This window comes from Saccostrea cucullata, unplaced genomic scaffold (genome assembly GCF_032062105.1).
Source record: "Saccostrea cucullata isolate Sc308-1 unplaced genomic scaffold, CSIRO_AGI_Scuc_v1 ctg1522, whole genome shotgun sequence".
NCBI classification, from domain to species: domain Eukaryota; kingdom Metazoa; phylum Mollusca; class Bivalvia; order Ostreida; family Ostreidae; genus Saccostrea; species Saccostrea cuccullata.
Genome location: NW_026926149.1, coordinates 228,904 through 256,644, shown reverse-complemented (window position 1 = coordinate 256,644; position 27,741 = coordinate 228,904). Strand labels below are relative to the sequence as shown.

The 27,741-nt window shown below is 35.4% G+C and overlaps 1 pseudogene; it reads left to right on the top strand.

Annotated features, from left to right (window-relative positions):
- Nucleotides 1-1,195: 1,195 nt before the first annotated feature.
- On the top strand, nt 1,196-26,292 carry LOC134270950 (uncharacterized; annotated as a pseudogene).
- The last annotated feature ends 1,449 nt before the right edge of the window (nt 26,293-27,741 follow it).

The window sequence follows — 27,741 nt, the reverse complement described above, 5'->3', positions numbered from 1 at the left end:
AGCAAGGGGTACCGAGGACCTATTCTAATCCGGATCCCCACGGGGCATCAATATAAATGATAAGACACTGACAGGAGTTTTTTAATCCTAATACCATCGTCCGATTTTGTCATAATCAGAATTAATCTGGTACCGCAGCTGAATGAAAACAAACAGGTCAGTCTGGTTCTCTCTCCTGCTTTAACTCGTATGAGTAGAGAACTACGGTAACACTGATTATCAAAAATTCTTACGCTAAAGAACTATGTTCTTTGATTGTGAAGTTTTCAAAGTCATAACAACTAATGTTTATTTTATATAGATAAAACTTCGTTTTTATCTTTGTTGCTTTATTTAGCGTTTGTATTATCTCAAAAGCGGTTGATAGTAAGAACTATATTTTAGTACGTAACTTTAAAATGCCGACTTGGGGTCAACATCCTGCCTTGAACAGGATCTCATAAGATGGCAATTGCTCTTTGAGCAATAAGCCCAGCTAAACACTACAACACCTGGAAATATGCCAGACTTTTGACCTTTTTGCACTTAAATGGGGGGGGGGGGGGGCACAGTTTGTTACTTTCAACTATACATGGATACTTTATATCTTAATAAAATAAAATGCTGAATTTTTAAATCTGAAATCCTATAAAATTCCTGTTTTCACCCTGCGTAAGGACCAGGAATTCTATTTTTAGTAGCAGTGTCGATTTACCCCTTAAGTGAGACCACACTGAAAAAAAAAATTGTGGCCAAATATTTTATATTGTAGAAGAAATTTACACACAAAACATGAAATAAATCAGAGAACCTTACTCCCATAACCTTTTGCATGGTTTTCTCGTAGACATGCTCTTAAATCCAATCCTAATCTCAACAAATTGCACAGAGCAGCAGAAACATCACGAATTAAATTATACAAAGAAAAAAAACTTAGTGAAGAGTCCCGTGGGAATCCGGGTTAGAATAGGTCCTCAGTACCCCTTGCTTCTCGTAAAAGGCGACTAAATGGGGCGGTCCTTCAGATGAGACCAAATAAACCGAGGCCCCGTGTCACAGCAGGTGTGGCACGATAAAGATCCCTCCCTGCTCAAAGGCCGTAAGTGCCGAGCATAGGCCTAAATTTGCAGCCCTTCACCGGCAATGGTGACGTCTCCATATCAGTGAGATATTCTGGAGAGGGACGTTAAACAGTATACAATCCATCTAAGTGAAGATGCAAAACAAAGAAATAAAGAGCTTCAAAAAGTCCACCAAAAAGGTACAGAAAAAAGACTGAAAATGCAAAGAAAAGCTGATCACGGATGGAAACCAAAGAACAGCGGTAAAAGTGAAGAGGAACAAAAAAGAATACAAGGAGATAACATGAGCCGTTAAAGAAAACAGCTATAAATGCTAAACGAAGAGAAGCTTATAAGGAAAAAACTGGGGGACATCATCGGTATCCCCTTCACCTGTGTCAGCAATGGAGTTTGAAACAGTTGTAGAGTCTTGCACCAATGAGAAACTTTCAGAGTCAGGTACAAATTCTCATTAAATTTCAATTCATTACCCTGATACTGCACTGGGGATAAATCGGTACTCAAAATTTTTATTTATATCGATACATGTATAATTATACACAAGAGGCCCAAAGGCCTTGAATCGCTCTTCTGATAAATTGTACAATCTATCACTTCTATTAGAAGCCTCCAACTCTATTAGTATCATAAGACCCAAAATGCATCAACTTACAAAGTTTGATAATATTTAGCCAGTTAAGACTGAAGATATTATTAAATAATTATAAAATACCATAAGTAGGTCACAGTGAATCAAAAGTAGGTCACCATGACCTACTTTTTGGTCAACATTTTCTGAAACCCAAGATGCATCATCTGACAAAGTTTGACGATTCTAAGCCAATTAGTACCAGAGATAATTAAATATAGCCTTCGAATTTCAAAAGTAGGTCACGGTGACCTACTTTTTGGTCGACGTTATCCAAAAACCCAAAATGCCTAAACTGACAAAATTTGCCGATTATAAGCCAATAAGTACCTGAGATATTCAAAAGTAGGTCACCGTGACCTACTTCTTGTTGGACATTCAATGAAACCGTAAGATGCCTCAACTGACACAGTTTGATGATTCCGAGCCAATAAGTACCAGATATAATTAAATATAGCCATAAAATGTCAAAAGTAGGTCACAGTGACCTACTCTTTGGTCGACGTTCTCCGAAAACCCAAGGTGCCTAAACTGACAAAGTTTGATAATTCTAAGCTAATACGTACCTGATATATTCAAAAGTAGGTCACTGTGACCTACTTTTTGGTCGACATTCTCCGAAAACCCAAGATGCCTCAACTGACAAAGTTTGGTGATTCTTGGCCAATAAGTGCCTGAGATACTTAAATATATATACCCAAAAAATGTCAAAAGTAGGTCACTGTGACCTACTTTTTGGTCGACAATCTCCGAAAACCCAAGTTGCATCAACTCACAAAGTTTGATGATTCTAAGCCAATAAGTACCGGAGATACTTGAAACAAGCCATAAAATGTCAGAAGTAGGTAAACGTGACCTACTTTTTGGTCATCACTCCCCGAAAACTAAGTATGCATCCACTAACAAAGTTTGATGAATCTAAGCCAATAAATACCTATGATACTTAAATATACTCATAAAATGTCGAAAGTAGGTCATCGTGACCTACATTTTGGTCGACATTTTTCGAAGACCCAAGATTCTTTATATAAAGACGGAATGTTTACGTTATCGTTTGTGGCTTAGTAATGCACTGTGTAAGACAGAACAAGAGGCCGAAGGGCCTTGAATCGCTCTTCTGATAAATTGTACAACCTATCACTTCTATTTGAAGCCTCTAACCCTAAGTATTAAGAGCCAAGTTGCATCAACTGACAAAGTTTGATGATTCTTAGCCAATTATAACTGAAGATATTTTAACAAGAGGCCCAGGGGCCACAGCGCTCACCTGAGCACATCAGGCTTGAATTTACCCCCCCCCCCCCTTTCCAAGTTCATCATTTGAACAAACTAGAATCTACACTACCTGAGGATGATTCCATATAAATATCACTAATCAGAGCTTTGAAGTATTTTAAAAGGTTTCCCTATATATCCCTATGTAAAACTTGAGTCGGCCATTTTGGCCCCACCCTAGCCCCAGGGGTCATGATTTGAACAAACTCGAATCTACACTACCTGAGGATGACTCCACATGAGTTTCATCTTTCCTGGCCCAGTGGTTCTGGAGAAGGATTTTTTAAAGATATTTCCAATATATTCCTATGTAAAACTTGGGTCGGCCATTTTGGCCCCACCCTTGCCCCAGGGGTCATGATTTGAACAAACTTGAATCTACACTACCTGAGGATTATTCCACATGAGTTTCATCTTTCATGGCCCAGTGGTTCTGGAGAAGGATTTTTAAAGATATTTCCAATATAATCCTATGTAAAACTTGGGTCGGCCATTTTGGCCCCACCCTTGCCCCAGGGGTCATGATTTGAACAAACTTGAATCTACACTACCTGAGGATTATTCCACATGAGTTTCATCTTTCCTGGCCCGGTGGTTCTGGAGAAGGATTTTTAAAGATATTCCAATATAATCCTATGTAAAACTTGGGTCGGCCATTTTGGCCCCACCCTTGCCCTAGGGGTCATGATTTGAACAAACTTGAATCTACACTACCTGAGGATTATTACACATGAGTTTCATCTTTCCTGGCCCAGTGGTTCTGGAGAAAAAGATTTTTTAAGATTTTTCCTATATAATCCTATGTAAAACTTGGGTCGGCCATTTTGGCCCCACCCTTGCCCCAGGGGTCATGATTTGAACAAACTTGAATCTACACTACCTAAGTATGCTTTCACCTGAGTTTCATCTTTCCTGGCCCAGTGGTTCTGGAGAAGATTTTTTAAAAATGCCATTAATTTTTAACAAATTCATGATTATCTCCCCTTGGAACAGGGCATGGCCCTTCATTTGAGCAAACTTGAATCCCCTTCACCCAAGGATACTTTGTGCCAAGTTTGGTTGAAATTGGCCCAGTGGTTCCTGAGAAGAAGATGAAAATGTGAAAAGTTTACGACGACGACAACGACAGACAACGGACAAATTTTGATCAGAAAAGCTCACTTGAGCCTTCGGCTCAGGTGAGCTAATAAAACTATAAAAAAAAAAAAAAACATAAGTAGGTCACAACGACCTAGTTTAAGATTGAAGTTTTCTGAGGACTCAAGATGCATTAATAGACAAAGATTGAAGATTCTAAGCCAATAAGTATGTGAGATACTCAAAAGTAAGTCACCTTAACCTAATTTTTCATCTACATTCTTGGAAAAACCAAAATGCATCACCTAGATATAAAAAGCATCACCTAGATATTAGTCAGAGAGCAATAGCATTAGCTGGTTAGTGAAGTTAGCATTAAGGAAGTGGATTGTAGAATGCATATTTTGCATTACTGTCATTAACAACAGAGGCATTTCTTGAACCCTGACAACTGAACAAACTTTAATTTTTTGTTTTTATATATCTTTTTAGGTACTGTTTCCTTTGCCATATGTATTGTGCTGACCTTTACCTTCGTGCATCTGTGTAAGAGAAGACGACGAACCATCATCCAGCAAACACCTTCACCTTTACCAGTGCCACATCATTCTTCACCACATCACTTCTTCTTTACTCTCCACTAACACCACCCACAAGTATAGACACATTCACTTCCTAGCATATTCCGTCTTCAGTAAGAATTGTATGAAAGGAGATTGAAATGGTGCACTTTATTATTTACTATCTGATTAAGCATAATTTACATTTTTAATAAATAAAGAGAAAACAATCACTAAACAAAGCCAAAGCAGCCCAGCACCTCTGAAGCCCTTGCTTGGCTAGAGCTCTATATCAGGAACTACAAAGAAAAACTGCCGAACACTACTCAGAAACATCTCTATCTTGTCAGTCAAAAGCGTCAGTGTATGAACAAACGGTAGAGGAAACCAACATCAAACTCTCTTTGTCCCATTTCCTTATGTAACGTCCAAGGTCAACATGTCTAAATGATTATTTTTACAATAGCTTCAAAACTATGTGTGGTATAAAGTCAAAAGGTTTACTCTTTTTAAATATATAATTGATTAATAGATAGAAATTATCACATGATAACAAATATTTAAAACAAGATATTTTTGATAAAAACTGTGTCAAAATGTGCATATTTTAAAGAAAACTGAACCTGCTTAATTTTTTTTTTGTGAAAACAAACATTGTAGAGAATATAAATGTTTATCATTGAAGGGCAAGTTGGAATGGTCTCTGAAAGGCTGTTATTAAAAACATGACATGCATTTCGTTTTATCAAGTGAGGTTTTCTATCTGTTAAGCAATGAAAATTTATAAACTCTTAAAGTTTTAACTTTATACCTCACACAGTTTTATGGCTGTTGTAAAAAAAAAATTTGAACATGTTAACCCCTTGAAGAACCCTTGGAGTTCCCAACTAAAGAAAAGGAATTCCTCTCCAGAAAGAAATATATGGAATCTGTACAAATTTTTACCGACAGCAGAGGAAAAGATATGTCTGTTGACAATTCAAATATAAAAAAAATCTCAAGAGTCACGATGGTCACAATTCTCTAAACTATACTTCAATTTGTAAATAATGAAATCAATAATATTAATATTTATGTATACAGGAATTAACAATTTTACTTGTTTCAAAAGAGAGAAAAATATGAAGAACTTGTTATAGAAGAAAATATCTATATGCCAGATTTTATAACTTACATAGAACATATGAAATCATCAATAGAGAAAATGGAAATAAAGTTATATTTGCAACAGTACCTATAATTAATATTGAAAATATGTTGATATTAATATTGAAAAATGAAATATACTAGAAAATTACAAGGAAAAACAACTCATTTAAAATTTGACTCAAAATACCATCATCAACGCAAACATTCAAAAATTAAACTGAAATCAAATTAGAATAAATTCTACTTCAAACAAGCTAATTCAGAGAATTCGTGTCCCCCGCTTAGGGAAAAAGTCGGCTCCCCCTGACTGAATTTGTAGAATTATTAAATGTATACATGTATACTGAAGGAAATAAAATACATGTATGTCAATATGCATATAAAGATTTGATTGCTTATTCTTTATTATGTGTATAGAAGATTTTTTTTATATGAAATATTTATCACACTGTAATGATGATTTTATAACCTCATAAATTTTTCATTTCACATGCTGAATACTATCATTTAGTAAAAAAAAAAAAGTATTTTAAAAAAAAGTATTTAAAAACAAGCTAATTCAGAGAATTCGTGTCCCCCGCTTAGGGAAAAAGTCGGATCCCCCTGACTGAATTTGTAGAATTATTAAATGTATACATGTATACTGAAGCAAATAAAATACATGTATGTCAATATGCATATAAAGATTTGATTGCTTATTCTGTATTATGTGTATAGAAGATTCTTTTTATATGGAATATTTATCACACTGTAATGATGATTTTATAACCTCATAAATTTTTCATTTCACATGCTGAATACTATCATTTAATAAAAAAAAGAAAAGTATTTAAAAAAAAAAAAAGAAAAAAAATTGTTCGACCCAGATTCGATCCCGGGACCTCTTACACTTGAAGCGAGTGACATAACCACTAGACCACGGAATCCCTTTACATCGAGTAAAGTATATGCAGAAGTGAAGTCACATACATTTTCAAGTTCGGTATTCTCAAAATTTTACACAATCCATGGTGTTTGATTTATTTAGCCTTTATTAAATAGTTCTAATAGATGTAATAAGAACATAAAGTCCGCCGAGAACCTGTTTTATACGCAATAACTCTCCTCATGCCCCTGCGCTAAAAATAGCGACATGTAATACTATAAATACTAATAAAACAAACGGGGCGGGGCACTTTGAGAGGGGCGAGAGACGTCCTAGGGAGTTTTGGTATAAAATTACATTGCATAAGCTCAAAATCTTCTTGAAATATCGCCCGGAAATGATAGTGTTACACACAGACAGAATGTATAAATTTACGACCTTGAACTTTGACCTTTTGACCTCAAAATCAATAGGGGTCTTCTTTAGGCCACAGGGAGTTGTTATGTAAAATTTCATTGCAATAGCTCAAATGGTTCTAGAGATATCGTGTGGAAACGAAAGTGTTTTACCAGACAGAATTTGCTTATTTATGACCTTGACCTTTGACCTTTTGACCTCAAAATCAATAGGGGTCTTCTTTAGTCAATAGGGAGTTGCTATGCTAAATTTCATTGCAAAAGCTCAAAGGGTTCTCGAGATATCGTGTGGAAACGAAAGCGTTACAGACAGACAGAAAGACGGACGGACGGACGGACGGACAGACGGACGGACGGACGGACAAACCCAAATTAATATCCCCCACTTTTCAAGCGGGGGACAAAAAAAAAAGTAAGGTTCGACCGAGATTTGATCCCGGGACCTCTCACCTTTAAAGCGCGAGACATAACCACTAGACCACGCAGTCACTTTACATGGTGTGAAGTATATGCAGAACTAAAGTCACATACATGTATATATTCATGTTTTCATGTTCGGTATTCTCCAAATTTTACACAGTCCATGGTGTTTGATTTATTTAGCCTTTATTAAACAGTTATAATAGATGTAATAAGAACATAAAGTCCGCCGAGAACCTGTTTTATACGCAATAACTCTCCTCATGCCCCTGCGCTAAAAATAGCGACATGTAATACTATAAATACTAATAAAACAAACGGGGCGGGGCACTTTGAGAGGGGCGAGAGACGTCCTAGGGAGTTTTGGTATAAAATTACATTGCATAAGCTCAAAATCTTCTTGAAATATCGCCCGGAAATGATAGTGTTACACACAGACAGAATGTATAAATTTACGACCTTGAACTTTGACCTTTTGACCTCAAAATCAATAGGGGTCTTCTTTAGGCCACAGGGAGTTGTTATGTAAAATTTCATTGCGATAGCTCAAATGGTTCTAGAGATATCGTGTGGAAACGAAAGTGTTTTAACAGACATAATTTGCTTATTTATGACCTTGACCTTTGACCTTTTGACCTCAAAATCAATAGGGGTCTTCTTTCGTCCATAGGGAGTTGCTATGCTAAATTTCATTGCAAAAGCTCAAAGGGTTCTCGAGATATCGTGTGGAAACGAAAGCGTTACAGACAGACAGAAAGACGGACGGACGGACAGACGGACGGACGGACGGACGGACGGACAAACCCAAATTAATATCCCCCACTTTTCAAGCGGGGGACAATTACTCAACTCCATATATCCATACAACTTTAGAAGTTGACGTCCCAATTAAAAGAGCTGGAACCGGAAAACGTTTAAATACTCGAGTCGGCCGTGTTGTCGGTAAAGCAGCTCTGACTCTTTACTTCATATAGAGACAAAGCACTGGTGTATCCAAAGAAAAGTAAACTGAAAGAATGTATTAAAACAGAACTGAATGAACACAAAATATCCATATATGGCCCTAACTAAACGAAGAATGGGTCTCCTAATCAACAGGAAAAAAACCAGAAGTCTTTGTTGAGACTGTATCTCTACTGGTTTGTACTTATAACAAAGGATGAGAAAAGAATCCATTGCCATCAGACCAAAACTGTAGAGGGAATAGAGTTTTAAAGGAATTTCACAGACAATTTATTTTTAGTAACAATGGCAACACTGTTTATTGAAATTAGAACAGATGCACTATTTTATGTATTTTAGTGTAGTCTACTTGTGTGCCAAGTTATACTGAAATCAGACCAAAATTGTAGGAGGAGTAGCATTTTAAAGGAATTTCACAGAAAATTCTATTTTTAGTAACCATGGCAACACCTTTCATCAAAATCAAAATCCAAAGCATTATTTTATGTATCTTAGTGTAGTCAATTTGTGTGTGGAGTAATATTGAAATAAGATCAAAACTGTAGAAGGAATAGCATTTTAAAGGAATTTCACAGAAAATTCTATTTTTAGTAACCATGGCAGCACCATTCATTGAAATCAAAATCCAATGCAAATTTTTTATTTATCTTAGTGTAGTCTACTTGTGTGCCAAGTACTATTGAAATCAGACCAAAACTGTAGAAGGAGTAGGGTTTTAAAGGAATTTCACAGAAATTTCTATTTTTTAGTAACCATGGCAACACCATTCATCGAAATCAAAGACCAATGCACCATTTTATGTATCTTAGTGTAGTCTACTTGTGTGCCAAATTACATTAAAATCAGACCAAACTGTAGAAGAAGTAGCATTTTTAATAGAATTTCACAGAAAATTCTATTTTTAGTAACCATGGCAACACCGTTCATCAAAATCAAAAACCGATGCACTATTTTATGTATTTTAATGTAGTCTACTTGTGTGCCAAATAATATTGAAATCAGACCAAAACTGTAGAAGGAGTAGCGTTTTAAAGAAATTTCACAGAAAATTCTATTTTTTAGTAACTATGGCAACAACTTTCATCGAAATCAAAATCCAATGCACTATTTTATGTATTTTAGTGTAGTCAATTTGTGTGTGAAGTTTTATTAAAATCTGACTAAAACTGTAGGAGGAGTAGAGTTTTGAAAAATTGTTTACAGACAGACAGACGGATGGACGACGGACACCTTACTATCGCATAAGCTCTTCTGGTCTCTGACCAGTAGAGCTAAAAAACGACTGAAAGACCAAGTCAGTTTGGACCATCGATGAAACATACCAACAGCGAGTAAAGATGGAGCCTATATGATATATGTTTGACAATATAATATGGTGTCAATACTAAGCATCATCTATATTGACTGTATTATTGATCAATTTAAACAATGTCAGTATAATGTTTTTTTCTGAAGTTACTGATTTGACGCAAATGAGATCAGTGTTTTGCACATATGTACACACAGTGTCGAGGAACACTAGAAATACCACGAAGATTCACCAGCACAGATTTGGGGGTAGTCAGTTGGAAATCCCAGCTTCACAGGCATCTGACGTCTACCAGAGATTCGTCCATCGTCAGGATAGGTTACAATCAGAATGGTTGAGGTGGTAAAAAAACGATTTGTTACTGGTCTACCAAAGGAGTCGAATAAAAACACCCGGAAATTTCATATTTTATTAAACTTGTAGCATGATGAAATGATGTATGTACGGTAACAACTGATATTACAAAACAATATTTTGACTTATTATTTAGAAAATTTAGAATTTACACTCATTCACTATCTTAAACACAATGCCACAAAATCATAGTTAATTTTTTTTTAAAAATAATAGAAAATAATTTTATACACATAACAAAACATATTGCACATATAAGAAAAACACATACATCGTTGCGCCTTTGCACAACGAACCCAGTGAGAGTCTAAGACGCTGTCGGGAGAAAAAATATTGATGGACTGCGACCCATTTGCACGAGAAAAAATGTCTACCTTAGGCCTAGGAAAAAATATGCTTGTTTCCGCTTTCAGGCTAAAAAAATATAGGGTAGGTAGTAGGCATTTTTTGTTGCTTTTTTAATCGAAATGTGTATAGAAGTAACATAAATGACAAAAATATGGTGTTTCCCACCATTTCTGTGACTTAAACTTGTAGTAGAAAAGTGACCCAAACTTCTGTCTTGAAAAGCTTGCAAAGTTGGAGACTATACTTCCCCGGGTGAAGTCTTCGCAAGTAAGATGAGGCTTCCCAGAGAATATTGTAGTGTACTCTTTGCATGCACTTCTCTGAACTACAAATGTATGACGTCATAATTGAACATGACGTCAAGTTACTGCATATTGAGCTGTAATAATGGAGAGAGTGTCATAAATTTTACACATTATTTTAATCTGCATATAAAATTGCAGAATGTTAGTTTAAAATGAACCTGTTTTTATCATGTTTTCAAAAGTCTAATGTATCCGAATAATTCAAATAACTTTGCTTTATTTCGCTTGTTAAAAAGTCAGCGTGTTCAAACTACGTGCGAAAATATACGTTTGACATTCACCCTTTTTTAAACCCGTGGACAGAGGCAGAATTCGTAATATGTGTATAAAAGAGCCTGGCGCGGGTTGTTAATGAGGATTTATTTAATATCTTTTGTGGAAATATGTAAGAGGACTTTCCCTTCTAACTGAATCCTGCTTGGGAAAAATGTATGATGGCTTTTTTTAAAACAGATGACGACACTTAGCGCAAATACCCTCAGATTTGTCGGTAAGTTGAAGTTAATATGAAATAAATTGTTCCACTGAAATAGTATAACTTTTCCCAAGCACATTTCGGTTTCACAAGGATGCAAGGAGTTTATTTATGTGACAAAAGGTTACTAATAATTGTGTTTACAACCTGCGCCGAAGCCATTTATGTTAAACATTTAAAAAAAAAAAAAAAGAAATGACCGTCACGTGATCAACAAGGTCATGTGGCATCGTAACAAATATATTTATATATAGCCTAGAGGATTTTCTATATGAATTTGGCATACTGAAGTACATAACTTAGAAACAAAACTCAAAATCTTGTTTGCAATCTTTTCAATGCATTTAAAGCTCCGGGAAGCCTTAACAGTACTGCGTTGCACTTCACGAGACAAAAGTATGAAAAAAAAAAAATTAGGGTTGGCACTCTAAATTAGGGTCGGTCGGGAAAAATTACGCTATTACGCCACTGATATTAATATAAAGCTTTTGATATTTTGGTTTACATTTAAAGGCAAAGTTTGACCTGGTGAAATGAAATGACAAGTTCTAGTTTAAGTAATTAATACAGGACCACTTCGATTACTAACGCATTATACCTCGTAGTTATATGTAAACCGGTATGGCGGAGATTCGGAAGAACATGAGATGATTGGTTGATAATATGTTGTTTAACGTCCCTCTCGAGAATCTTTTACTCATATAGAGACGCCACCCATTGCCGGTGGAGAACTACAATTTGTTTTCCTATACTCGGCACTCGGTGCAATTGAGCAGTGAGGGATCTTTTGTGCCAGCACCTACTGCGACACGGGACCTCGATTTATTCGGTCTCATCCGAAGGACGGGTCTCCAGGTCCCACTTTAGGATTCAAACTTGCGACGTAAGGATTGACTCTTTACTTTGCGACTTTATAGCAGACACTCTAACCCGGCGGGCGACGAAGAACAGGAGAAGCCACTGCTTACGTTAACTATGAAATGATATTGCAGTAAGTACTCCCATTTCTATGCTCAATTTAGTTCATTTTAACATTGCTTTGAACAAGATGGAGAAATGTCAGTGTTTAAAAGGAAAAAAAAACGTGTTATGTACAATTTGTACAAACATGCGCAATTTAAATAAACATGCAAACGCAAGCCTTCTATTAAGTGATTTGATACAAATTGACCAAATGCTTCATTAAGGGTGTACGGTTCTTATCTAATATAGGATATTGGTATTTTACAACACTTTTGCCAATTGATAATTTGAAAAAGAAAAGTTTATGCCAGGTTTGTTTATTTATGTACAGTTTCAGAAAATCAAGTACTATAGTGAATCAACAAAATAGGAAAATATGACTGATTACGCTTTCACCTCTGAAATTCCACCCAAACATTTCTGAAATTACACCCTTGCAACGAAAAGGGTAGGCAAGTCTGCAGATGACAGCCTTTTAGTATTAATACCATCTATCAACTACATGAAGTATACGTAAGTTCAATCAACTTTATTTGGTCTGGATCGATAGATCCGAGGCATATATTTTGTTTTGTCCTGTCTGTTTTCAACTTGTAACCTCTACCTTAACTTTGAACCATGAGAGATAGAGATTTCCTTTTTGGTATGCATACTCTACTAATTAGGTGCTTTCAAATGACACCAAGGTCAATGACCTTGTGACATTGACTAACCTTCATGTTAAAAATAGCTTTTTCGAACTTATGCCATAACGTTTGAACCATAAGAGATAGAAACTCCTAATTAAGCTCTTTCAAGTGACTGTGACTAAATGCTAAAAGACGTCATTTTTGAGCAGGGACGATTTTTTTTCACAAACAGATCTTGTTTTTAATTATAACGAGTCTCTTTTTTTATACAGAATATATTGACAATCAGTATCAATTGATTTTTTTTTATTTTATCTTAAGATACCTGTTCTAGTGACCAGTAATGCTGTAAGTTACCCTTTCTATTTGACACATTTTGTTCCAGATTTAAACATTCCTGCTATCATTTAAAGAATTATAATGATATGCATTTATGCATTTGAGTTTTACTCACAATTTTTCATGAAGATATAGAATAAGTCTAAATTCCTAATCGTCATTTATATAAAGTAAAGGGGTACTTTTTTTCATGTTTTTATATTTACAAAGTATTTTTTTTTATCTGCAGAAGGATGACCACACTGGGTTGAAGGATGATGTTGATGAAGGCGCAGATTCTAATGAGGTTAATATATACCTTATTATTAGTAAAATTAGCAGTAAATTCTATAGAAAATGATTATACTACGAATATGACATGGTTATACATGTATCTAACTTTTCTAATCAGGAAGCTTTACTACAGACCTTTGAAGACTTAGAGGAAGAAACCACAACGGAGGTATATTTTTTATGTGTTTAAAGAAACAAATGCTCATGCTTCATGACGTGATTATACATTAAACAGGACTTGTTGAATGTCAAAAGTGATCAAATTCTACTAAAATGAAAATAAAGTTCAATGTACCTTGAAAGTTAACCCCATTTTTCAATAATTTGATCTTTACAGATGAAAAAGTGCTCCTCCCTCCCCGTTCCGACACCTATGTTCTAAGAAATTGAACTCTTCATAAAATATGTTTAATTGATCAATATAAAATGTTTATCCTTCATCTTATCAAGGTAAAAATTGTTATTATATATAAATTGCTTAAAATTAATATGAAATATTTATTGTTCAATTTTTTTTTACAGGCTGTTTAAGAGAAGCTAAAGGCACAGTGAGAGGATGGGTTCTTTTACAGATACGAAGTCCAAAATGTTGACGGAAGAGGTAATTTTGTTAAAGTGTAATAATATGTTGTATTTGTGTGTATCTCAAAATTCATTGATATAATTACGCTTTTTATATAAATTAGCAAAGTTTAATATTCAATTCCCAAACATCTTACTCCTGGAGATATTCCGTATAACCCTGATTGTGTGTTTTCACACGTGGGAGGAAATGACATTATTTCTACTACAGTTCCTAGAGACGTTTTTAAGACTTACATGTATGAACATTCGGGAAAGTCCTTTGAATGCTGGCGTCATGTACATTTACGTTGCCGAGGTGATGACCAGGGGAAATGTCGAGCGTTGCCCAGACAAGACCGTCACCAAGGCCTTATTCGACAGAAAAAGAAAGAAGATCAACAACCTTCTGCGATCGGCCCTAGGGAAGTGTTTCGTAGTGTTTAAAGGTATTCAATTCCCTAAAGAGTTTGACAGAGAACAGGTTCATCTAGGAAGTGTAAAATCAGGAGAGCGGTCTTCGGGAATGTGCCGTTACATGTTCAGAATTCGTCGTATCCTTCTGGGATTTAGACATTCGGTCAAAAATAATGGATATCAATATAAAAATAAAAAAATCGCATTTGCGTATATCCTATCGTGTATCCTGTAAAGTACTGTACACTAATGTCTTGTTCTTCACTTATTAACTTTTTTTGTTTACATACATGTGTAGCGTAAATCTTTGAACAATATTTAATTTTATTTTCAGAATAAAAAGGCTTATGTTCTGGAAAAAAAAGTAAACCAAGAACCATCAATTCTCGGCATGCAGCCTCAGGGAAGACCTTGAAGTATTTTTCGAAAGCGATCGTAGAGGGATAAATCACAGTAGTGTCAAAATTCAAGAAAGAGCAAGCTCTTAAACTAAAGGAAGGCAAATGAAAAAACAAAAAATTGTGAACGGAAGAATGACAGACGGACAGACAGAGTGATTACTATAGGGCATCCGCAAATCCTTGCGGGGCCCTAATTAAGTTAAACTGAGAAAGACAAAATATGTGTTTTATTTAATAGGAAAAACTAAATAAAGCAACAAAAGAATGCAGGATGTTGAAAGAAATTCAAGAAAAAATCCTGCAGCTAAAGGAAGAGTGTTACATGTACAGGTAATTTGAAAAGGGCAATCTGAAATATCCTTACAAGACTGCTTAATTTATTTCATTTACTTCAATGCTGATTCAAATGCAATTGTATCAATTAAGATAAATGGTATATTAAATGAGTCATAGACGATTCTCACAAGTCCAGATTGACCCCCATCTATTTTGGAACTATCAAAGTCCATCAAATCTCTGTTTTAGGTTGATTAAATGATCTGCACTCCAATTCTGAAACTGTTTATATATAATTACTAGTTTGAAAACCATTCAGTTTACCTACTTTAACACTTATTGTTGTTCTGTAAGAGAATCAATTGCAACGATTAGGGTGGTGTCAATTTCATTACACAGATTCAACAGAAGATATGGACATTCCACCACCAAAGAAAAGCGCTCTCCAACCAGATCAGTGGAATTTCATAGAGAAATCTGAAGATGTAAAAAAGAATATGGTTGTGACTATTAAGCCAATCAGAAAGAAGGATATAGTTAATGGGGAGCCTTGTTGGCACTTGTCCATGAGGTCGCAAAATCTAAATTGAAGGTTTTTTGGCTTATAGGAAGGCAGAATTCTACGTGGGAACTTAACCCTGAATTTCTTGGATGTGACCCAGATGTTGTCCAGAACACACGTGTTGCCTGCCATTTTAATTTTATTCAAGAGAAAAGTTTGCCTGGATACATTATAGATAAGCTTAAAGCAATCTTTAAGAACTGATGTCACATTGCAAATTGGTACCTGCTTAACAGCGGTCGAAAAATTTGTGGTTCTGCTCATCTATCTGAAGTAATGAGAAATTTTTCCCCTTTTTTGATAAAGTATTGTACCCTATAATTTAATAAATTTATAATTATACGGAAACAATTTTTAAAAAGAAATTTTTTTTCTCTGAACTTGTATCATTGAAACATATAAAGGTTTTTCAGTTCAACGGTTGAACTATTACTTTATTCTGTTGTTCCTTAGATGTTTTAATTTTGGTTTGATTGAAAAAAGAAACTTAACTCAAAAAGGAGGAACGTTCCTCAAATGTTTGGTAAATCTTAAAGTCAGGTTTAAATAAGAAGATAATCTCTTTTTTATATTTAAGAATTAGACTAAAAGAAGGAAAGTACCTCAAATGATTTATAAATTTTAAATATGAATAAAAGAGAGGAACGTTCCCCACATATTTTGTAAATCTTAGAGTCTGAATGAAAGAGAGGAACGTTCCTCAAGTGTTTTGCAATTCTAAAAGTCTGAAAGTCTGAATAACAAAAGGCCCATGGGCCTTAATGGTCACCTGAGCATTATGCAACAACTTTTCAATGATTGAATTTGGTTCATGTTTTAAGCTAGATGCTTTGGCATTCATAATTTTGAAAGAGGCACCATTGCTAATCATAACTATACACTTAGCAATTGTTTAGTTTATATACTTACTGGTAATACCCATAAGCAGGTTAGGGGAACAAAAATGCATGTAAACTAATCAGTAATATTCAGCAGTAATCGGGAGTGCCCCTACCACACATGAACACCTGACCCTAGGTCTACACACTGCACAATTTTTGAAAAGGCACAATTGCTTATAAAAAAAATGTTTGATTAATACCAAGAAGCAGATTTCAAACAATTCATTTTCAGTAAGTCTTTTAAGTAAAGCCCCCCCTCTTTGGTATCCCTGACCCAGGGGCCTTGAAATTTACAATCCTGGAAGAAGAGCCCTTGCAAATCAAAACTACATAAATAGTTCATCTGCTTAATACACCGGAGAAGAAAACATTTTCATGGATGTAATGTATTATAACTATATAATCATTATAGCGCCGTCCCTAACCCCTGCCCATGGGGCCATAAAATTCAGAAATTTTGTCGAAGCATTCTTGCTCATTATAACTATGAACTTAATGAGTTCATTTAATACTCAGAAGTAGAGAAGAAGCTTTTCAAGGAATAAATGCCTTTCTACTTAATAATCAATAGATCTTCATCTTAACACCAGAACCCCTGACCCTAGTGCCATGAAATTCATAATTTTGGCAGAGGCACTCTTGCACATCATAACTATGTACTTAATTAGTTTACATAATACTCAGGAACAGAGAAGAAGATTTTCTAAGAAATAATCAATTTTCACTATATAATCATTAGAGCCCCGCCTACACCATAATCACTGACCATGGGGCCATAAAATTCACAATTTTGGTAGAGGAACTCTTGCTCATTATAACTATTAACTTAATTAGTTAATTTAATAGCCAGGAGCACACAAGAAGATTCTCAAAGAATTTATGCATTTTCACTATATAATCAATAGAGCCCTGCCCTAACACTATAACCCCCTGGTCATGGGGCCATAAAATTCAGAATTTCGGTATAAACATTCTTGCTCATCATAACTTTGAACTTAATTAGTTTATTTAATACCCAGGAGCAGACAAGAAGATTTTCATAGAATTTGTGCTTTATAATACCCAGAAGTAGAGAGGAAGCTTTTCAAAGAATAAATGCCTTTTAACTATATATTCAATATATCCCTTAAAACCGGAACCCCTGACCCTGGAGCCCTAAAATTCAGAATTTAGGCAGAGGCACTATTGCTTATCAAAACAAAGTACTTTATTAGTTTATTAAATACTCAGGATCAGAGAAGAAGATTTTCAAAGAAATAGTGCATTTTCACTATATAATCTATAGAGCCCCGCCTACAACATAAACCCTGACCGCTGGGCCATAAAATTTACAATTTTGATAGATGCACTCTTGCTCATTATAACTATGAACTTAATTAGTTTATTTTATACCCAGGAGCACAGAAGAAGATTCTCAAAGAATTTATGCATTTTTATTATATAATTAATCGAGGCCGGCCCTAACCCCATAACCATTGACCCTGGGGCCATAAAATTCACAATTTTGGTAGAGGCACTCTTGCTCATCATAACTTTGAACTTAATTAGTTTATTTAATACCCAGGAGCACAGAAGAAAATTCTCAAAGAATTTATGCATTTTCAGTTTATAATCAAATGAGCCCCGCCATAACATCATAACCCCTGACCCTGGGGCCATAAAATTCATAATTTTGGTAGAGGAACTCTTGCTCATCATAACTATGAACTTAATTAGTTTATTTAATACCCAGGAGCAGACAAGAAGATTTTCATAGAATTTGTGCATTTTTACAATATAATCAATAGAGTCCCGCCCCAACACCATAACCCCTGATCTTGGGGCCATAAATTTCACAATTTTGTTAGAGGACTTAATGCTGATAACAATCATACTAATAGTTTGACTGATTGATGTCCAGGAGTAAAGAAAAAGATTTTTAAAGATTGCACTGATTTAAGTGGTTTGCCCAACCCCCAGATTCCAGGGGGGGAGGGGGGGGCAGGGACCATGAAATTCAAAAATTTTGTTCCCCTTAACCCATAGATGCTATTTACCAAATTTTGTTGAAATTTGTTCAGAAATGTCCAAATGTTAACGCACAACGGACGACGACAGATAGCATAAGGTCACCTGAGTTTACTCATGTGACCTAAAAAAGGAGGGACATTACCAAGATGTTTGTTTATCTTAAGAAACAGACTTAAACGAGCTGAACGTTCCTCGAATCCATTGTGCAGGTAAAAGCCAAAAGGAAAGGAGGCGTTCCTTGAATGCTTTGGATACCCGTTAATGCAGTGAAAAGTAAAACGTTTCTCATACAGAAGCTCACCAGTGAGAAGTGGATCTTGTGTGCCTTGTTTTCAATGTCATTGTAATGCTTTTTGAAGTCAAAGACTGAGGAACTTTCCTCAAACCTGGACTTAAATAGGCTTATTCTTTGCTTGTTGCACTGAAATTGACTGCAGATATGAAATAATCGGTCAAAAAAGGAAATTTTGATTTCCCCTTTTATTTTTGGATTGTGTTATGACTTATTTCACAAAAAGTTAAAAATAAACGTGCCAGTTAGCTCATTTCTGCCATCACAACTCTCTTATCTGTTCCTTTTTCATATCTGTAACCGATAAGTTTGATGATTCTGTCGGTCCTGCAGACGTCCTCAACTTGCCCATCTCTAAAACAGTTCAGAATCTCTGAAAATTCTTCATCATAATACATTCTTGTTTTAGATTTTTTAGGTCTTTCCACCTTTCTATTGGAAGACCTATTGATTTTCTTCTGTTTCTTATTATTCTTCATCTCTATTATTCTTTTATTTTCTTCCGCTGATTTTTTGTTTTGACATTGATCGAGAAGACGTTTTGTTCATCGTAAAGGTCATTAAAAGTTACAAACAATTTTGACCCAACGCTTATTCTGGACATTTCTCAAGAACAAAACAATAAAGAGATGTTAAATGATTTGGCTGCACAGTTAACTGAAAAATCTGCAGCTCAGCTCTAGCCTTAGGTGGAAAGGGTCACGTTATCTTTAGAGAAATATCCAATCAATATAAGTTTACATTAAGTCCTGCAAAGAGCAACAGTGAATCTTTTTTTGCGAGTCTTCTGTTTACAGAAAGGACAAATCGTTGCGAAAAGAAACCGGGAGAAGAGAATTCCATGGTTTTATTCATTCAATTGAATGATGTTTGCGTTCGCAGTTCATGCACGTGGAAACAATGAAACATATGGAGATTACGAACATTATTTTAAACAACGTCAGTCCGATTTTACAAAGGTCGATCTCGGAAATATTTCGTATTTCATAGAAAAAACAATGTAGCAAATTAAATTATAACTAAGAATCATACAACAATAAATATTCTTTAATAAAACAGAAAACTCATTCATTTATAAAGCGTTTAAGTTTGGTAATACTAACACGATATCCAGCTGTGCGAGTCGATGTACTTTAAGTCGTCCACTAAAACGAGGTACAATTCGCATATTTTCTCCAGTTTTGAAGTCTTCTAGGTGATGGAAAACACAAAGTAAAGATCCAGCGTTTTCTTTTGTTAATTGCAATTAAAAAGTACAACATTGGAATAAATACGGTATTTTTTTTTCGTTCAAAACAGGGCCCAAACTCAGAACAGACAACATTTTAGAAAAAAAATACATGATTGGTAAAAGGCCGATTGTGATTGGTCAGATCTGCTCTAAAAAAGCCCTATTGACCAATCACAGCTCGTGTTAAATCTTAAATGCATTGCTTAGGGATTTTGTGGACGACATAAACTACATCACTTGCTTGACAGGATATCGGATCTGCAAAACACGACTTACACGATTCTAAAATGACCGCGATGATATTTTTTTTAGGTCACCTGAGTAACTCTGGTGACCTATTGCTATCCGTTTTCGTCCGTCGTCGTGCGTCGTGTGTCGTGCGTCGTGTGTTAACATTTGAACATTTTCAGCTTCTTCTCTGAAACCACTGAACCAATTTCAACCAAATTTGGTATACAGCATCTATGGGTGAAGGGGAACAAAAATTGTGAATTTCATGGTCCCCGCCCCCCTGGGGCCTAAGGGGTGGGGCCAAAACCACTAAAATTAGTGCAATCTTTAAAAATCTTCTTCTTTACTCCTGGACATCAAGCAGGCAAACCGATAGCATCAATGTAATGAGCATTAAGTCCTCTACCAAAATTGTGAAATTCATGGCCCCAGGGTCAGGGGTTCTAGTGCTAGGGCGGGGCTAAACAGGTTATATAGTGAAAATGCATTATTTCTTTGAAAATCTTCTTCTCTGCTCCTGGGTATTAAATAAACTATCTAAGTACAAAGTTATGATGAGCAAGAGTGTCTCTTCCAGATTTGTGAATTTTATGGCCCCAGGGTCTAGGGTTCTGGTGTTAGGGCGGGGCTCTATAGATTATATAGTGAAAATGCATTTATTCTTAGAATATGTTCTGACGTCAGACGTGCTATAAAAAAAACTAACTAAGTATATAGTTATGATGAGCAAGAGTGCCTCTTCCAGATTTGTGAATTTTGTGGCCCCAGGGTCAAGGGTTCTGGTGTTAGGGCGGGGCTCTATAGATTATATAGTGAAAATGCATTTATTCTTTGCAAATCTTCTTCTCTGCTTCTGGGTATTAAATAAACTAACTAAGCACATAGTTATGATGAGCAAGAGTGCCTTGTCCGAAATTGTGAAATTTATGGCCCCAGGGTCCGGGGTTCTGGTGTTAGGACAGGGCTCTATAGATGATATAGTGAAAATGCATTTATTCTTTGAAAATCTTCTTCTCTGCTTCTGGGTATTAAATAAACTAACTTAGTACATAGTTATGATGAGCAAGAGTGCCTCTTCTAGATTTGTGAATTTTATGGCCCTAGGGTCAGGGGTTCTGGTGTTAGGGCGGGGCTCTATAATAGATTATATAGTGAAAATGCATTTATTCTTTGAAAATCTTCTCTACTTCTGGGTATTAAATAAACTAACTAAGCACATAGTTATGATGAGCAAGAGTGCCTTTTCCAAAATAGTGAATTATATGCCAATGATCCAAGTATATATATATTGATGATGAAGAAAGGTGCATCTAGCAAAATGGTTATTTTTATGTCCCGAGGGGTTGGGGGGGTACATAGTCTGAAAATAAATTAATGCTTTGAAACCTGCTCTTTGGTATTAATCAACCATTTTATGATAAAATTTGCAAATTTTGAAATATGTGGCCCCAGGGTCAGTGGATCTTTTGGGGTGAGGTGCACAACTGGTTATAAACCGGAAGAACACTTTCTCTTTGTAACTCTGATCTACCTCTGGGTATTGAGTAAGTAGAGTATTTTTAATTATGATAAACAATGGTGCCTCTCTCAAAATTGTGAATTGTGAATTTCATGGCCTCTGGTTTAAAACACAGACCAAATTTAATTGTTTGAAAGTTGATACACAATACTCAGGTGACCTATAAGGCCCGTGGGCCTCTTGTTTATTAAAGAGTGATTATTGATGAATGATCCCTGACATTATTTCACTAGCTGCAAGGCATTTCCGAGATTGACCCTGTGTAAATTCGGGCTGACGTTGTTTCCCTTTCTCTTTATATAGTTATTACGTTAAATCAAATACAGTATGTTACCGGCCCCTATGGTTGACGTATCGCATTGCGATATACTTGGTTTACCAGGTTGTAATTTTCTAATGCTACACTGGCCGTTTATTAGAGGATTGTAAATGTTTGCTGGTATTCTATGGGTTTTCGGTAAATGTATAAATGCCCACATATGAGTAAAGGTCTATTTCTTTGTCCAGTGACCCACTTGAATGCATTCGGCAATTTCATTTTGAACGTTTACATGCAGTCTGAGCATGTTGGGTTCCGATACTTGCATATATTGTATATTGTCGCTTTTGGGCGTTGAAATGACTTTTAAGCCTTTGCTCCCGGACTTGGTCATATCTATAATCTTGACAGAAGAGCCTAAACACGTAATTAATTGGAACTCATCTACAGAACTGAAGGAAATACAGGATACCCTGGACAAACGCTTGACCCTTTCCAAAAGAAGAGAAAGCATCAACCATGGCCTCCGTACAGGTCGCTACCCTCCATGGTTCTCATGCACTTGGAACCTAGGAAAAAAAAGAAAACGAAAAATTCGAGGAACTCTGGAACCAAACTATAGAGAATAAAACCAGGGAAACAGCACAGGCCGTAATCAGCTATATCAATGAAGATATCAGAGAAAAAGAGCGCTATATCAAGAACCTAAAGCAATCAGCTCTGAAAGACTTCAGAAAAGTTACAACAGACTTCGCTCAAGAACAAAAGATTTTTAAGTTCGACCAAATTATCGGGGACATTAATACCCGTCACACTAATGAGGTGCAGGAATTCCGGGACAAATTAAACTCGTTATTCTACATTCCCTCTACCAGACCTCGGGAAAAGGAGACCAATCCCCAAGAAAAACCCCAACAGGACCACAAGTATAACCAGCAACGCCGGAACTATACAAGCTATAAGGGTCATCGATACCAAACTCAAAGAAGGATATGGAGATAACGAATAGTATTTAACCTCAAAGTCCATAAAACAATACAAAATACCAGAGCAAACACGGATCCCCAAATATCAAAGGTGGGATCATGTGCCATGGAGGAGTGGGCATCCCTGCCGACCGGTCACGTTCTCCAAGAGCTCCTTGTCATGATCAGGAAATAAATGGAAAATCCGTCGTCAATTCAGTGTATAAATAAAGGACTAACAATACGTACGAAATACGTCAGTTTTACTTTCAGTATTACTGTAATTAAAGGGCAATAAACTAACTTCGCTTACTAATAGATAAGGTTATACAGCTAAATAGGAATTAATAATAAGTAGCAAACAATCCAGAATCTAAAATTAAACTAGTATAAATTCTCTACAGCTCTCCCCCATTTAATATTTGACTCCGCTCAAATATAGAAACCAGAAGTCTCTGTCGAGACTGAAGCTCTACTGGTTTGTACTTATAGCAAAGGAAGAGAAAAGTTTTTAAGCAGTTGGAAATTGAAACTTTTCAACAGCGATAAATAGAATAATGATCCTTGATTAAGTCTCTTTATGTTCTTAGTGCAGTCTACTTGCATGCCACATTTATATTATAATCAGACTAAAATTGTATTTGGAGTAGCATTTTGAAAGAATTTCACAGAAATTTTTATTTTTAGTAACCACGGCAACACCGTTCATCGAGATCAAAAACCGATACACAGAATTATGTATCTTATTGTAGTCTACTTGTGTGCCAAGTTATATTGAAATCAGACTAAAACTGTAGGAGGAGTAGCATTTTGAAACAATTTCACAGAAATTTCTATTTTTAGTAACCACGGCAACACCGTTCATCGAAATCAAAAACTGATACACAGAATTGTGTATCTTATTGTAGTCTACTTGCGTGCCAAGTTATATTGAAATCAGACTAAAGCTGTAGAAGGAGTAGCATTTTGAAAGAATTTCACAGAAATTCCTTTTTTGAGTAACCACTGCAACACCGTACATCGAAATCAAAAACCGATAGACAGAATTGTGTATCTTAGTGTAGTCTACGTCTGCGCAAAATTATACTGAAATCAGAACAAAACTATAGGAGGAGTAGCATTTTGAAACAATTTCACAGAAATTTCTGTTTTTAGTAACCACGGCAACACCGTTCATCGAAATCAAAACCGATACACAGAATTATGTATCTTAGTGTAGTCTACTTGTGTGCCAAGTTATATTGAAATCAGACTAAAACTGTAGGAGGAGTAGCATTTTGAAAGAATTTCACAGAAATTTCTATTTTTAGTAACCACGGCAACACCGTTCATCAAAATCAAAAACCGATACACTGAATTATATATCTTAGTGTAGTCTACTTGTGTGCCAAGTTACATTGAAATCAGACCAAAACTGTAGGAGGAGTAGCATTTTGAAAAATTGTTTACAGACAGACAGACAGACGGACAGACAGACGGACGGATGACGGACGCATTACTATCGCATAATCTCTTCTGGTCTCTGACCAGTAGAGCTAAAAAAACTACTAGTAAATAAAAACTAAACTTAGCGAAACATTGAAAAAATTGAAATAAAGAAAAACATAAATGATACAATGAAATAAGCAATACTTTAAATTGACATAATCAATCAAGTAAAAGTAATAAATAAAAGACTGTCAAATACATGTACAATAATATCAATAAAACAAAACAAAAAACGTTAATGAAAATAAATCCGACTGTACATTGTGACATCTGTTGATAATATAATCCAAACAATGAAATTATATATATCAAAACATAAATGTCAATAAAAACAAAATCATTAAGATTTTATAAATTAAACTGTTGATTTTGGTAAAATCTTGTGATTTCAAATTGTCAAGACGTTCTTTGGAATTTTTGAGTATCCACTTCTGATTCACACAACTTCTTAAATATATTCTTGCACAATACTCCTGAAGTCTATCCTTCATTCCTGTTAATGTCTAAGTGAGGCGTAACGAAAGAGGCTTGGTTGAACATTTACTGGAACCCGCAATGTATCTTGGTAAGGATTTTTATGCAGTTTCGGAATCCAATATATATAAGGTAGTTAAAATTCATTTTGGCTCTGTGGAATATTAAAATTATTTAAAACGGACATTTGATTCATAGAAAGGGAATTATGAGTAGGATTACCACTTGTAGAATTAAGTTCAAGTTCTTAAATACAATTTATATAATGAGCCTTACAAACGAAGACAATGTTGTTACCAGCTTTGCCGGTAGGGACCACTACGAACTGCTCATATTATAGCCTAATTCTTTTTTCACTTCTGGATTATTGAACACAGAAGGATAGATGGTTTTCATACTGCCCCTGAATCTTTTAAAAAGCGCCTTAACATTAATCTAATAAATTTAATCCATTCTGACAAGGTGTACTGTCAACGTCTTTTTTTCACATCTGGCCCATCGTCTGGCGTAATTTTAAACAGAATCCTTATTATTTATGAAATTCCGACACCAGTTGAAGCATCGGGGTTCCCTATATTTAGAACCTTTCAAAATAAGTGATTTAAAGTGCACAGCACTTTAAAGGAAGAAGAAAAACATGAAGAAGTATTTTGAAATGCAACTGCAGAAGTGCATAGTGACACAAAGTCAGTTGAAGTGACTCTTGGGCTAGAAAGTGGGAAAACCATGACATTTTACCCTCGTCAAATTTCTGATGAACAAAATTCTTTGTTTGGAGATGACAATCTTTGTTTGGAGATGACAAATTGATCCAGCAGAAAGATTTACAGTTAATTCAAAAGGTCATCCACATTAAGGACAAGTATAGGATTTCAGATGAAGCTCTCCATCCTCGAAGCAAGTATTCCAAGCAAAATCATTGCAAAGGAGAAGAAGAGACTGAATTCAACCCTTGAGCTGTAGAGCTGAACGCTCATCGTCACCAAGTATGGAGATCATTGAAGATATTTAACATTAAAGTTAAAACAATTATAATTTACTTTTATTTAAAAAAAAATCGTGTTTTCGAGATCCTTATTGTTAAAAGAAGTGAAATTTTTAAAACCTAATACTTTACAGATAGAATCCACTTAAAAAAAAAAGCAAAGGATATATTGGAGTTTATCATGTCATATTCCAAATATGAGAAATACTTGGAAAATGAAACACTTCTCTTAGGTTTTGCCTGTGATTGGGACAAGATTTCAAACAACATACACTCTGTGAGAGGATTTTTTTAAATACCAAGGAATTCCCTCCCAGAAGATGTGGATTGATTGATTGTATACTGTTTAACGTCCCTCTCCAGAATATTTCACTGATATGGAGACGACGCCATTGCCGGTGAAGGGTTGCAAATTTGGGCCTATGCTCGGCACTCAGGGCCATTGAGCAGGGAGGGATCTTTATCTTGCCACACCTTCTGTGAACCGGGGCCTCGGTTTATACGGTCTCATCCGAAGGACCTCCCAATTTAGTCGCCTTTTACGACAAGCAAGTGGGTACTGAGGACCTATTCTAACCCAGATCCCCACGGGGTGCATAATATAAAATAAGCAAAATTTAAAAGATAACAGGATTATATGACGAAAAATTCACACTAAAGTGACTTACAATGCATATAATTATGGCATGTATGGCTAAAAATGCACACTAAGAGTGGCTTACAATGCATACCAAATTTAATGTTCAACAGTTAGTGCAAACATATCCTAAAACTATGCACTAAATACAACGATGATATGACTTACAATGCATATTCAAGTGACTATAAATGCATCTAAACCTGTATGACTAACAATGCACATGACAATATGACTTACGATGCGTACGTTAAAGTTACCCACCTGCACAAACCAAATGTGCAATTTTTGCCTAAACCAGTAAGTAATTCCAATATGTATGACTATCCATGCACTGCAGCAATACATATACGCTCCTTACTATTGAAACAATGCATGAACCAAAAATGCATGCTACTGCATGATAGCTAAATTTTGATTGTACCTATTTTTCCGAGCATAAATCTGTAAGCCTTCAGTGATATAATTATATGTTGTCCTTGAAATATAAAAGTTAGTGTAAATTACGTCTAAATTGTTGTCTCCATTTTCTTATCTTTGAAAACAGTTAAATGGAGTGTAAGACCTGTCAAAAACCTCCCTAGATGCTGATATCATTTTGACTTCCCTGCATTGCAACATAGTATTTATTGAACAACTTTTGTATTATTTTTTTCATTCTTTGAAGGTGAAAATGCAAATTAGAAATAATTACGTAATGGTCTCAGACCTGTACAATATTTTCTGTTTGTAATTTGTTGCCCTAATACAGCAAAACTCTGTTATAACGAAGTCACTGGGACCTATGAAATTACTTCGTTATATTCGTAATTTGTTATAACCGTATAAGAAATTCATTTAATATATACAGCTTGGGATCCAAGATGACTTCGCTATATCCGTAAATTCGTAATATCCGTGTTCGTACTAAACGAGTTTTGCTGTAGATCGTTTTCTTTCCTATATGCAGTATTAGAATAATCCAGATGTATTTATGTTAAACTAACCAATATGAAAATTGAAGACACAATTTAAATATCAAACAAGAGGCCCACGGGACTTATAGGTCACCTGAGTATCAAGCAACAACTTTCAAACAATTAAATTTGGTTCGTGTTTTAACGAGGCCGAGTCTAATTATTTCTGCCCTAGGGATTTTGATAA